This window comes from Solanum lycopersicum, chromosome 4 (genome assembly GCF_036512215.1).
Source record: "Solanum lycopersicum chromosome 4, SLM_r2.1".
Classification (NCBI taxonomy): domain Eukaryota; kingdom Viridiplantae; phylum Streptophyta; class Magnoliopsida; order Solanales; family Solanaceae; genus Solanum; species Solanum lycopersicum.
In genome coordinates, this window is record NC_090803.1 from 5,760,002 (window position 1) to 5,773,610 (window position 13,609).

Below are 13,609 nucleotides of genomic sequence, written 5' to 3' on the forward strand. Positions count from 1 at the left end.
ATGTTTTGTTGATGTTCAGGTTATATTAAATATATTTGTTAATTGGCCAATGAAAAAACTCTCCGTCGGTTTTGGAGGCCTCCCCAATATTAAAAGACGAAAATTTTAAGTTTAAGTTCATATAACTTGTTTGTTAAATTGTTAAAAGGGCCGATGAAGAAATTACCGTCGATTTCCAAGGCCTCCCATGTTAGTAAGACGGATTTTTGTTTTTTAAATTATTATTTCATATATTCAATTTTATTCATTTTTATTTATTACTAACACCTTTACTAAGTGTGTTTACAGGTACCCAAGACTTGTTCCATTGAAGTTATTCGAAAGGAGTTCGAATTATATTTTACAATTCATTATTTTGTATATATCGATGCTAGGCAAACCTTAGGCCGTTTCTCATGTTGTTGTTTTATTTTATTATTATTTTTTATTTATATTACTAGTATATTATTGTTATCTCCTCAATTGGAAAAAATGAACTCAGTCGGGAACCACAGTTGTGGATTTCGAAGGGTGCCTAACCCCTTCCCTTCGGAATAACTTGAACCCCTATCACGACCCAAATCGGGCCGCGACTGACACCCACATTTACCCTCCTATGTGAGCGAACCAACCAATCTAAACCTTAACATTTCAATATAATATCAACAGAAAGTAATGCGGAAGACTTAAACTCATTAGCAATATAAATCAAATAACTTCTAAAACTCAAACATCTATTATTATCCCCAAAATCTGGAAGTCATCATCACAAGAACATCTATCCTCAATTTACTAAAGCTAAGAGTATCTAGAAAGCTAGAATAAATAAAAAGCTAGTCCATGCCGGAACTTCAAGGCATCGAGACATGAAGAAGAGGATCCAGTCCAAGCAAGAAGTGTTAGCTCACCCTGATGTCCGGTGAAATGAAGACTGGCTAGAGTTGCGGTTGAGTTGAAGACGACGGCATGTTTGCTGCACTCCACAAATAACAAGGAAAGAAACATACAAGTAGGGGTCAGTACAAAACACGGGTACTGAGTAGATATCATCGGCCAACTCAAAATAGAAAGCAGTATATTATCAGATAATATTATAAAATCAACTATAATACTCAACATGTAGCATTTACAATTACCATAACCCTTGGTTACAACACCAAGCACATCAATGAGGACTCACGCCTCCTCATCATACTCGTTTGGGAATTAGGTTCATTAGATTGAGTATATTAACATCTTTCAAGATTCATTATCTTTATTCCTCTCGTGTCGGCACGTGACACTCCGCTCCTCATATACTATCCTGGTGTCGGAACGTGACACTCCGATCCTCATTCTATCCTGGTGTCGGAACGTGACACCCGATCCATATTCTATCCTGGTATCGGAACGTGGCACCCGATCCATATACTATCCTGGTGTCGGAATGTGACACTCCGATCCTCATATACTATCCTGGTACCGGAACGTGGCACCCGATCCATATTCTATCCTGGTGTCGGAACGTGAAACTCCGATCCTCATATACTATTCTGGTATCGGAACGTGGCACACGATCCCCTAATCTCACTACTTTCGTTCATCAAGCCTTCTCGTATACTAAGGCATCATCATTAACAAAGTAGATTAGGGTTTCTTTTTCAAGATTTAGGATTCAATAACTTCATCATGCTTATCTCATCACAATTACATAATCACATTCATGCAAGCATACAATTAAGCATATAGAAGGGTTTACAATACTACCCATACATATCATTCGCTATTAAGAGTTTACTACAAATAGTGTAAAAACCATAACCTACCTTCACCGAAGATTAGTGATCAAGCAAGCAAATTCCCAAAGCTTTGTTCTTCTTCTCTCCCTGTTCGTTCGTTTTCTCCCTCTCTTGTCCTTTCAAATTTTCTTATTCAAACCCTCTTTCTTTTACCCTAATTAGCATATAATTAAGAATAAAAGATGGCAATAATAACCCACTAATTAACTTAAGGTTACCTCTTTTAACCCTCAAGTAATTAGACTTATTAACATTAACCCACTAACTTTATAATCAAAGCAGAAATAGTCAAAAACGTCCCTTAAAATATTTAAAGAAATCCGACCCTGCCTGGGATTACGCAGCCTGTGACGGCCCGTCGCGCCTGCGACGGTCCGTCCTGCTGCTCCGTCACAGAGTTCAGAGACTCAATTTCTCTGAAGAGTCTGTGACGGTCTGTCACGCCTGTGACGGTCCGTCACGCCTGTGACGGTTCGTCCTGTCATTCCGTTACGAAGTTCAGAGAGTCGATTTTAGTACCCAAATTTCAAAATTCTAAGTATTTTGAAACGAGACCCCCTCGACGGTCTGTCGTGTCCATGACGGTCTGTCGTGGGTTCCGTCGTCTCAGCCTGTTTTTCCAGAAATAAAATCTGTTGCTCAAAACAACCAAACAGGTTGTTACAATAGATACCAATTTACCCATCGTTGCTCCGCGAACGATCACAAGAAGAAAACAAGGGCGAAAAGTTGTACCTGAATCTGTAAACAAATGTGGGTATCTTTCTTGCATGTCAGCCTCTTTCTCCCAAGTGGCTTCTTCAACGGGTCGATTTTTCCATTGAACTTTGATGGATGCAATCTCCCTTGATCTCAACTTGCGAATTTCTCTATCTAGAATGGCAACAGGTTCTTCCTCATAAGACAAATTCTCATCAAGCAAAACTGAATCCCAACGGATAATGTAGTTTCCATCCCCATGGTATCTTTTCAACATAGACACATGAAACACCGGATGCAATCCGGATAGTCCTGGGGGCAAGGCTAGTTTATAAGCTACCTCCCCCACGCGCTGAAGTACTTCAAAGGGACCGATATACCTTGGGCTTAGTTTACCTCTTTTACCAAACCACATCACCCCTTTCATGGGTGAAACCTTCAGCAAGACTTGCTCACCCTCCATAAACTCCAAGTCTCTAACCTTTCGATCTGCATATTCCTTTTGTCTACTTTGCGCCGCTAAAAGCTTTTCTTGAATAGATTTCACTTTCTCTAATGAATCCCTCAAAAGGTCAGTACCCCAGGGTCTAACCTCAAATGCATCAAACTAACCAATGGGAGACCTACATCTCCTCCCATACAATGCTTCGAACGGAGCCATATCAATACTGGAGCGATAGCTATTGTTGTAGGAGAACTCTGCTAAGGGTAAGAAGTTATCCCAATGTCCTCCAAATTCTATCACACATGCACGAAGCATATCCTTCAACACTTGAATTGTTCGCTCAGACTGACCATCGGTCTGAGGGTGAAATGCAGTACTAAGGTCCAACCTAGTACCTAATTCAGCATGCAATGTTCTCCAAAACTTAGAAGTAAACTGCGTACCTCTATCTGATATGATGGAGAGTGGAACCCCATGCAACCGAACAATTTTTGAGATATAGATTTTGGCTAACTTCTCTGCATTGTAAGTCACCTTGACCGGAATGAAATGAGCAGACTTAGTTAACCTATCAACAATCACCCAAATAGAGTCAAACTTCCCCAATGTCTTTGGAAGACCAACCACGAAGTCCATTGCAATTCTCTCCCACTTCCATTCAGGAATGGGCATTCTCTGAAGTGTTCTTCCGGGCCTCTGGTGTTCATACTTTACTTGCTGACAATTTGGACATTTGGCAACAAAATCAACAATGTCGCGCTTCATTCTACTCCACCAAAAGTGTTGCTTTAGGTCACGGTACATCTTGGTTGCACCAGGATGTATAGAATATCCAGAACTATGAGCCTCTGTCAGAATAGTGTTGATCAAATCATCAACACGGGGCACACATACCCTTCCCTTAATTCTCAAAACACCTTCCTCATCCATTATTGCTTCTTTATCCTCTCCTCGCAACACCATATCCCGAATTCGACTTAGTTTCTCATCATTAAACTGTTTTCCCTTGATTTTGTCAAGAAAAGAGGATCTCGCCTCCACACTGGCCAAAAATCCTCCCTTCTCATTTACTTCTAACCTCATAAAGTCGTTAGCCAGAGTCTAAACCTCTCTAGCCAATGGAGGTCTAGAAACTTGCAAGTGAGCTAGACTTCCCATGCTCTTTGCCTTTCTACTTAAGGCATCTGCCACGACATTAGCCTTTCCCAGATGATACAAGATAGTGATATCGTAGTCCTTCAGTAGTTCCATCCATCTCCTCTGTCTCAAATTCAAATCTTTTTGAGTAAAGACATACTGTAGGCTACGATGATCCGTGTATACTTCACACTTAACCCCATATAGATAGTGTCTCCATTGCTTTAAGGCAAACACTACCGCAGCCAATTCCAAATCATGGGTCGGATAATTACGTTCGTGCACCTTTAATTGCCTTGAAGCATAAGCAATTATGTTCTTCTCTTGCATTAGCACTGCACCCAACCCCGAATAGGATGCATCACAATAGACAATGAAATTCTTACCTTCCACTGGCAAGGTAAGGATAGTTGCGGTAGTCAACAAAGTCTTGAGCTTCTGAAAGATTTATTCACACTCGTCCGACCATACAAATGGAACATTCTGCTTAGTCAAGTTTGTCAATTGGGAAGCAATGGAAGAGAATCCCTTGACAAATCGACGGTAGTAGCTAGCTATACCAACAAAGCTCCTTATTTCTGACACATTAGTAGGTCTTACCCAATTCTTCACTGTCTCAATCTTAGAATGATCTACCATCACGCCCTCCTTAGACACCACGTGCCCCAAGAAGGACACTGAATCTAGCCAAAACTCACACTTGGAGAATTTGGCATAGAGCTTCTTCTCCCTTAACATTTCCAGTACCATTCTCAAATGCTCTTCATGTTCCTTCTTGCTCTTTGAGTATACCAATATATCATCAATGAATACGATCACAAAGAGATCCATATATGGCTTAAAAATCCCGTTCATCAAGCTCATGAAAGCAGCAGGGGCATTCGTAAGACCAAAAGACATTACTACAAATTCGTAATGCCCATACCTAGTTCGAAAAGCAGTCTTTGGCACATCCGTTGCCCATATCTTCAATTGATGATAACCGGATCTCAAGTCAATCTTAGAGAAGACACAAGCACCTTGTAACTGATCGAATAAGTCACCAATGCGAGGAATGGGATACTTGTTCTTAATAGTTACCTTGTTCAACTGCCAGTAGTCTATGCACATCCTAAAACTCCCATCCTTTTTCTTCACAAATAACACCGGAGCACCCCAAGGGGATGCACTTGGTCTAATGAAACCTTTACTTAACAACTCTTGAAGTTGTGCCTTTGACTCTCTTAACTCCGCGGGAGCCATTCTATAAGGGGGTATAGAAATGGGGCGAGTACCCGGTTCAAGATCGATGCAGAAGTCAATATCTCTATCCAGTGGCATACCCGGAAGGTCTGCGGGAAACACATCTAAAAACTCACAAACTATCGAGACCGACTCAATTGGAGGTACTTGGGTAGTCTCATCCCTGAGATGTGCCAAGATCGCTAAACAACCCTTACTAACCATTTTCTTAGCACGAAGAAAGGAGATGATACGAACCGGATTGGAAGTGTAGTCACCCTCCCACACTAACGGATCTGTCCCAGGCTTGGCTAACGTCACTGTTTTAGCATTACAATCCAAGATCGCAAAATTCGGAGAAAGCCAAGTCATACCCAGAATTACATCAAAATCAACCATGTCTAAGATAACCAAGTCTACATGAGTATTGTTCCCCACAAAATTCACCAAACAAGACCTATATATCCTTTCAACTATTAAAGACTCACCCATCGGAGTAGAAACACAAATAGGCATGTCAAGTAATTCACAAGGTAAATTAAGACCAGTAGCAAATGAAGAAGATACATAAGAAAACGTGGATCCAGGATCAAACAATACAGAAGCCATGCAATCACAAACCAAAAGATTACCTGTGATGACAACATCTGATGTCTCCGCTTCTGACCGCCCGTTGCCTCTACCAAGCTGCGCTGCAGTAGTTCCCATCTGTCCGTCACCCCGACCGTTTTGGTGACCACCATTACCTCGACCACCGCGTCCTCCAGAATGACGGTCTCTTCCATAACCACCTCTACCTCTAACATTTGGAGGTCTGTAACTCTGTTTTGGACAATACCTCTTAATGTGTCCAGTCTCCCCACATCCATAACACTCTTTGGATTCAAGCATAGGTCTCTCAGAGAAGTGTTGACCAGTCTGAGGTGGACCCCCAACTACAGTCTGTAGTGAAGACTGAATTGGTCGGACTGAGTAACCTCCTGAACCCTGTCCTCTAGAGTAAGAACCATTAAACTCACCTCCCTTTCGAAACCTTTTTGATGTAGTTGCCATGGTGAAGTCATCTGGCTTCACTCCCTCTACCTCTATCACGAAGTCTACCAATTCTTAAAAAGATTTCGCTGTAGCCGCTACCTGTAAGGCTGAAATCCGCAACTCTGATCTCAACCCCTTCACAAAACGGCGAATCCGCTCTAGTGGACTGAAACATAGTTGGGTGGCATACCGGGATAATGCACGAAACTTAGCCTCATATGCAGTAACCGACATCCTACCTTGCTCTAGGCTCAAAAATTCATCTCTTTTCCTATCCCTTAAAGTCCGGGGGATATACTTCTCCATAAACAAGCTAGAGAATGATGCCCAAGTCATAGGTGGTGCCTCTGTTGGTTGACACTCAACATGTGACCGCCACCACATTTTGGCGTTCCCTTGAAACTGATAAGTCACAAACTCCACACCAAACCGTTCTACTATACCCATCTTGTGTAGTAACTCATGGCAGTCAACCAGAAAATCATAGGCATCCTCAGATTCAGCACCCTTGAAGACTGGAGGTTTCAATTTCAAGAACTTACTGAAAAGTTCATGTTGATCATTTGTCATTATAGACCCTGTAGTCAGACGAGGAAATGTGCCTATTTCCAATGAGGCATCCATGCGGGGAGCCACAGTAGCCGTATGTTGTACCTCCGGAGCCTGAGGTGCTGGTGCAGAAAACACTGGAGGCGCTTGGCCTTGATCGGATAACCCGCTAAGATAAGCAAGAACCTGATTGATCATCTCTGGGGTAGGTTGGGGTGGTAATTCCTCATTCTGCACTTGTTCATTCTCCCCATCCTCCCCTTCTCTTACTATTTCCTCAGTCGGTGGAGGAGTCACTGCCCTAGTATCAGATGGGCCAGGCGTTCGTCCTCTTCCTCTAGAGGACGTCCTCCTACGACCTCTACCGCGCCCTCTTGCCACTGCTCCTCTTTGAGCTACAGTCTCAGTGGCTGGCTCAGATGTATCTTGTCTTGCCGATGTTGATGTTGCGCGGTTGTTGCTCTAGTTCTAACCATCTGCGAAATAGAGTGAAGATGGTCAGATACAAATTTGTATCACCTAGATACAATTGGACCCAAGTAATAGCACGAAAGAAAGAATGAAAGAATGGAATTTTCCTAAAGTCTTATAGCTTCTCAAAGAAAAGTAAAGGCGTCTCCCTACCGTTCCTTAAGACTCTACTAGACTCGTTCTTGTGTGATGAGACCAACGAACCTAATGCTCTGATACCAAGTTTGTCACGACCCAAATCGGGCCGCGACTGGCACCCACATTTACCCTCCTATGTGAGCGAACCAACCAATCTAAACCTTAACATTTCAATATAATATCAACAGAAAGTAATGCGGAAGACTTAAACTCATTAACAATATAAATCAAATAACTTCTAAAACTCAAACATCTATTATTATCCCCAAAATCTGGAAGTCATCATGACAAGAACATCTATCCTCAAATTACTAAAGCTAAGAGTATCTAGAAAGCTAGAATAAATAAAAAGGTAGTCCATGCCGGAACTTCAAGGCATCGAGACATGAAGAAGAGGTTCAAGTCCAAGCTAGAAGTGTTAGCTCACCCTGAAATCCGGTGAAATGAAGATTGGCTAGAGTTGCGGTTAAGTTGAAGACGACGGCACGTTTGCTGCACTCCATAAATAACAAGGAAAGAAACATACAAGTAGGGGTCAGTACAAAACACGGGTACTGAGTAGATATCATCGGCCAACTCAAAATAGAAAACAGTATATATCAGATAATATCATAAAATCAACTATAATACTCAACATGTAGCATTTACAATTACCATAACCCTTGGTTACAATAGCAAGCACATCAATGAGGACTCACGCCTCCTCATCATACTCGTTTGGGAATTAGGTTCATTAGATTGAGTATATTAACATCTTTCAAGATTCATTATCTTAATTCCTCTCGTGTCGGTACGTGACACTCCGTTCCTCATATACTATCCTGGTGTCGAAACGTGACACTCCGATCCTCATTCTATCCTGCTGTCGGAACGTGACACCCGATCCATATTCTATCCTGGTACCGGAACGTGGCGCTCGATCCATATACTATCCTGGTGTCGGAACGTGACACTCTGATCCTCATATACTATCCTGGTACCGGAACGTGGCACCCGATCCATATTCTATCCTGGTGCCGGAACGTGACACTCCGATCCTCATATACTATCTTGGTACCGGAACGTGGCACCCGATCCTCATATACTATCCTGGTACCGGAACGTGGCACCCGATCCCCTAATCTCACTACTTTCATTCATCAAGCCTTCTCGTATACTAAGGCATCATCATTAACAAAGTAGATTAGGGTTTCTTTTTCAAGATTTAGGATTCAATAACTTCATCATGCTTATCTCATCACAATTACATAATCACATTCATGCAAGCATACAATTAAGCATATAGAAGGGTTTACAATACTACCCACACATATCATTCGCTATTAAGAGTTTACTACGAATAGTGTAAAAACCATAACCTACCTCCACCGAAGATTAGTTATCAAGCAAGCAAATTCCCAAAGCTTTGTTCTTCTTCTCTCCCTGTTCGTTCGTTTTCTCCCTCTCTTGTCCTTTCAAATTTTCTTATTCAAACCCTCTTTCTTTTACCCTAATTAGCATATAATTAAGAATAAAAGATGGCAATAATAACCCACTAATTAACTTAAGGTTACCTCTTTTAACCCCCAAATAATTAGACTTATTAACATTAACCCACTAACTTTATAATCAAAGCAGGAATAGTCAAAAACGTCCCTTAAAACATTTAAAGAAATCCGACCCAGCCTGGGATTACGCAGCCTGTGACGGCCCGTCGCGCCTGCGACGGTCCGTCCTGCTGCTCCGGCACAGAGTTCAGAGACTCAATTTCTCTGAAGAGTCTGTGACGGTCCGTCACGCCTATGACGGTCCGTCACGCCTGTGACGGTCCGTTCTGCCATTCCGTTACGAAGTTCAGAGAGTCGATTTCAGTACCCAAATTTCAGAATTCTAAGTATTTTGAAACGAGACCCCCTTGACGGTCTGTCGTGCCCATGACGGTCCGTCGTGGTTTCCGTCATCTCAGCCTGTTTTTCCAGAAATAAAATCTGTTGCTCAAAACGACCAAACAGGTCGTTACAATCCCTTACCTAGAATCAAATTGGTTTCGTAGGCATTTCTTTTAGGTTAATTAGTTAATCGGTTCCTAGTTTTCCTAAAAATTTGGTGGCGACTCCCTTTTCCCTTTAACCCCCTTTTACCATTTTTGACCCCTTTACCCTTTTCAAAAATTCAATTAACCAATTCTTTTTTTTATTATTGAGTCGCCGCGACATTGCTCCCATTCAAAGGATGTCAACAACAAATACATGACTATGTTCAATATTAGTGCTTTTGTAAGTAGCCAACTAAGATGATCTTCAGATTGCTCAAGCAGTTTATCCAAACGGTAAGTTCATCATCTTCTACAAGGTGTTTTTATTTCCTTCTTCTCTGAGACTATATTGAACTTTTCTTTTCTCGCAGACTATTCAACAATTGGAGTTATCACAAAGATCCAGTCAGAAGTACAAAGTACTTAGATGCTATTTTGTCAAGTATTGTTAAGGCTGGTGTTTATGTGTTTGTCATTGAAGGATAATGTTACAAAAATAGGGGACCTTTTTTAAAAAAAATGTAATTGCATGTCTTTGTTGTATGGGTTAACTTTTGTAATTCAACAATGAATTATGCTAAGTTTCATTCACTTTAAATGAAGGTGTATATTTTAACTATGAATTATGTGTGAGTGAATTCTTTCCTGATGAATGTTGTCTCATTTGGCTAAATCTATATAGTCACGTAGTTAAGGTGCTCTAAAATAAAGAATATCACATTATTAAAAAAGCACTACCAGATTGGAAGTAACAAACCCAATATAGTAATTGTGGCAAAGACAGGGATTTGAATCCTTTGGATTGACATTTTGTGAAAGCAACAGATTAACATTTAAAAGAGCAACTAATGCACTGTCAAATAAGACTTGAAATAAAATGATTCTCATAAAGGGTTTTACAGCTATCTATCTACAATAGATATCTATTCCTCATAAAGTATCTGATTTTATTTAATAGAAGTGATGAACGGTCACAGGTTTCCATCTGCCATACACATACTATTAATATGGTCGTCCTTTGGTTAGTAATAGGAGATAAATGCAATTCTAAGGAGTGAAAGAAAAATTGAATGGTAATCCTGTTATGGATTTTGAAGTTGGACATTGCGCAACTGATGAAATAAATATGCTTGGCAGATTTGAGAACATTTGGACAATTATTTGGACTAAATTTCAAAGTTAAAACGCCTAATTACACAAACTCAAAATGAAAGCCTCAAAACCCGAATTATCATACTAGACCAAAATAACCATCCGAATCTAACCAAGCAGATGGAGTTCTCATCCGATCAGCTTTTACCAAGAATATTGACTGAAATCAAACTTTGACTAAATTGCAACGTTAAAACGACTAATTGCACAAACTCAAAATGAAAGTCTCAAAACATAAAACAACCATCATACTAGATAAAAAATGACCTTACAAATCTGAAAACGCTGACGAAATTCTCATCCAATAAGCTTTTATCAAGAATATTGACTGAAATCAAACTTTAACTAAATTTCAAAGTTAAAACACCTAATTGCACAAACTCAAAACGAAAGCCTCAAAACCTGAAACAACTATCATACTAGACAAAAAATGACCTTCTGAATCTAACCACGCTGACGTCATTCTCATACGATCAGTTTTTACCAAGAATATTGAATGAAATCGATCACTTTAGACTGATCGGATGAGAATTCGTCAAAGTTCGATTTCAGTCAATATTCTTGGTAAAAACTGATCGGATGAGAATTCGTCAGCGTGTCTAGATTTGAAAGTTCAATTTTGGTCTATTATGATGGTTGGTTCGGTTTTGAGGCTTCCGTTTTGTGTTTGTGCAATTAGGCATTTTAACTTTGAAATTTAGTCAAAGTTCGATTTCAGTCAATATTATTGGTAAAAACTGATCGGATGAGAATTCGTCAGTGTGGCTACATTCGAAAGGTCAATTTTTTGTCTAGTATGATGGTTGGTTTGGGTTTTGAGGCTTCCGTTTTGAGTTTGTGCAATTAGGTATTTTAACTTTGAAATTTAATCAAAGTTCGATTTCAGTCAATATTCTTGGTAAAAACTGATCGGATGAGAATTCGTCAGCGTGCCTAGATTCGAAAGTTCAATTTTGGTCTATTATGATGGTTGGTTTGGTTTTGAGGCTTCCGTTTTGTGTTTGTGCAATTAGGCATTTTAACTTTGAAATTTAGTCAAAGTTCGATTTCAGTCAATATTATTGGTAAAAACTGATCGGATGAGAATTCGTCAGTGTGGCTACATTCGAAAGGTCAATTTTTTGTCTAGTATGATGGTTGGTTTGGGTTTTGAGGCTTCCGTTTTGAGTTTGTGCAATTAGGCATTTTAACTTTGAAATTTAATCAAAGTTCGATTTCAGTCAATATTCTTGGTAAAAACTGATCGGATGAGAATTCGTCAGCGTGCCTAGATTCGAAAGTTCAATTTTGGTCTATTATGATGGTTGGTTTGGTTTTGAGGCTTCCGTTTTGTGTTTGTGCAATTAGGCATTTTAACTTTGAAATTTAGTCAAAGTTCGATTTCAGTCAATATTCTTGGTAAAAACTGATCGGATGAGAATTCGTCAGTGTGGCTACATTCGAAAGGTCAATTTTTTGTCTAGTATGATGGTTGGTTTGGGTTTTGAGGCTTCCGTTTTGAGTTTGTGCAATTAGGCATTTTAACTTTGAAATTTAATCAAAGTTCGATTTCAGTCAATATTCTTGGTAAAAACTGATCGGATGAGAATTCCGTCAGTGTGGTTAGATTTGAAAGGTCATTTTGGTCTAGTAATGTTGGTTTGGGTTTTGAGTTTGTGCAATTAGGCGTTTTAACTTTGAAATTTAGTCAAAGTTCGTTTTCTAGCAATATTCTTGGTAAAAACTGATCGAATGAGAATTCCGTCAGCGTGGTGTGATTTGGAAGGTCATTTTTAATCCAGTATGATTGTTGATTCGGGTTTTGAGGCTTTCGTTTTGAGTTTGTGCAATTAGGCGTTTTAACTTTGAAACTTGGTCAAAGTTTGATTTCAGTCAATATTCTTGGTAAAAACTTATTAGATGAGAATTCCGTCAGTGTGGTTAGATTCGGAAGGTCATTTTTGGTCTAGTATGATTGTTTTTTCGGGTTTTGAGGCTTTCGTTTTAAGTTTGTGCAATTAGGCGTTTTAACTTTGAAATTTAGTCAAAGTTCGATTATTCTTGGTAAAAACTGATCGGATGAGAATTCCGCCAGTGTGTTTAGATTCGGAAGGTCATTTTTGGTCTAGTATGATTGTTGATTCATGTTTTGAGGCTTTCATTTTGAGTTTGTGCAATTAGGCGTTTTAACTGTGATATTTTGGCTAAATGATTTTCCAATAATTGTAAGGTCTGTCTAGCCTATTTGTGTCATTAGTTTCTCAAAGTATAACTTAAGAATCCATGACAAGATTACCATTAAATTGTCATTCACTCCTTAGAATTTCATTAATCTTCCATTATTAACCAAAGGACGGGTTGATTTATTACATCAAATGCAGACCATTTCCATTGTGTATTATAGGTAGATAGTTATGACCTTCATCACTTCTAATTTAATACAATGAGATACTTTGTATGCCTTTTTATACATCTGAAATTTTATTATCTTCTAAGAGGCATAGAAGACATCTCAATCTAAATTTTTTCTTTGAGGTTAGAAACTTTTGAAATCGTAACATGTTCTAATGCTTCATATTGTGTTTTTTCTCTTGTAAATCTGGTGAGAGACAAATGCAATATATGTGAAAATAAGTTAGTATACTTTTGTAGTCAATTGTAAGTTGGTATAAATTGTGATTTTTTTACATTCTTACAATTAAAACCAACAGTTCCATTAAAAAAAGTTCATGTCTCGAAAAAGGGCAAGCGTGTGTACTCAAGAACAGGAACTTACTCTAGTTAATGGATTAAAAAAGTTCTGTGCTAATGATTGGAATAAAGATAATGAAACCTTTAAACATGGATATTTGATAGAACTGGAACAACACATGAATGTTTGTCATCCTAACTGCGGACTGCAAGCTCAACCACATATTTTTTCAAAAATAAGAGGGTGGCAAAAGCATTATATGACCATATCATTGGTAAAAAGTCGAAGTTGCTTAGGATTTTGATACAGCGATGGAACTA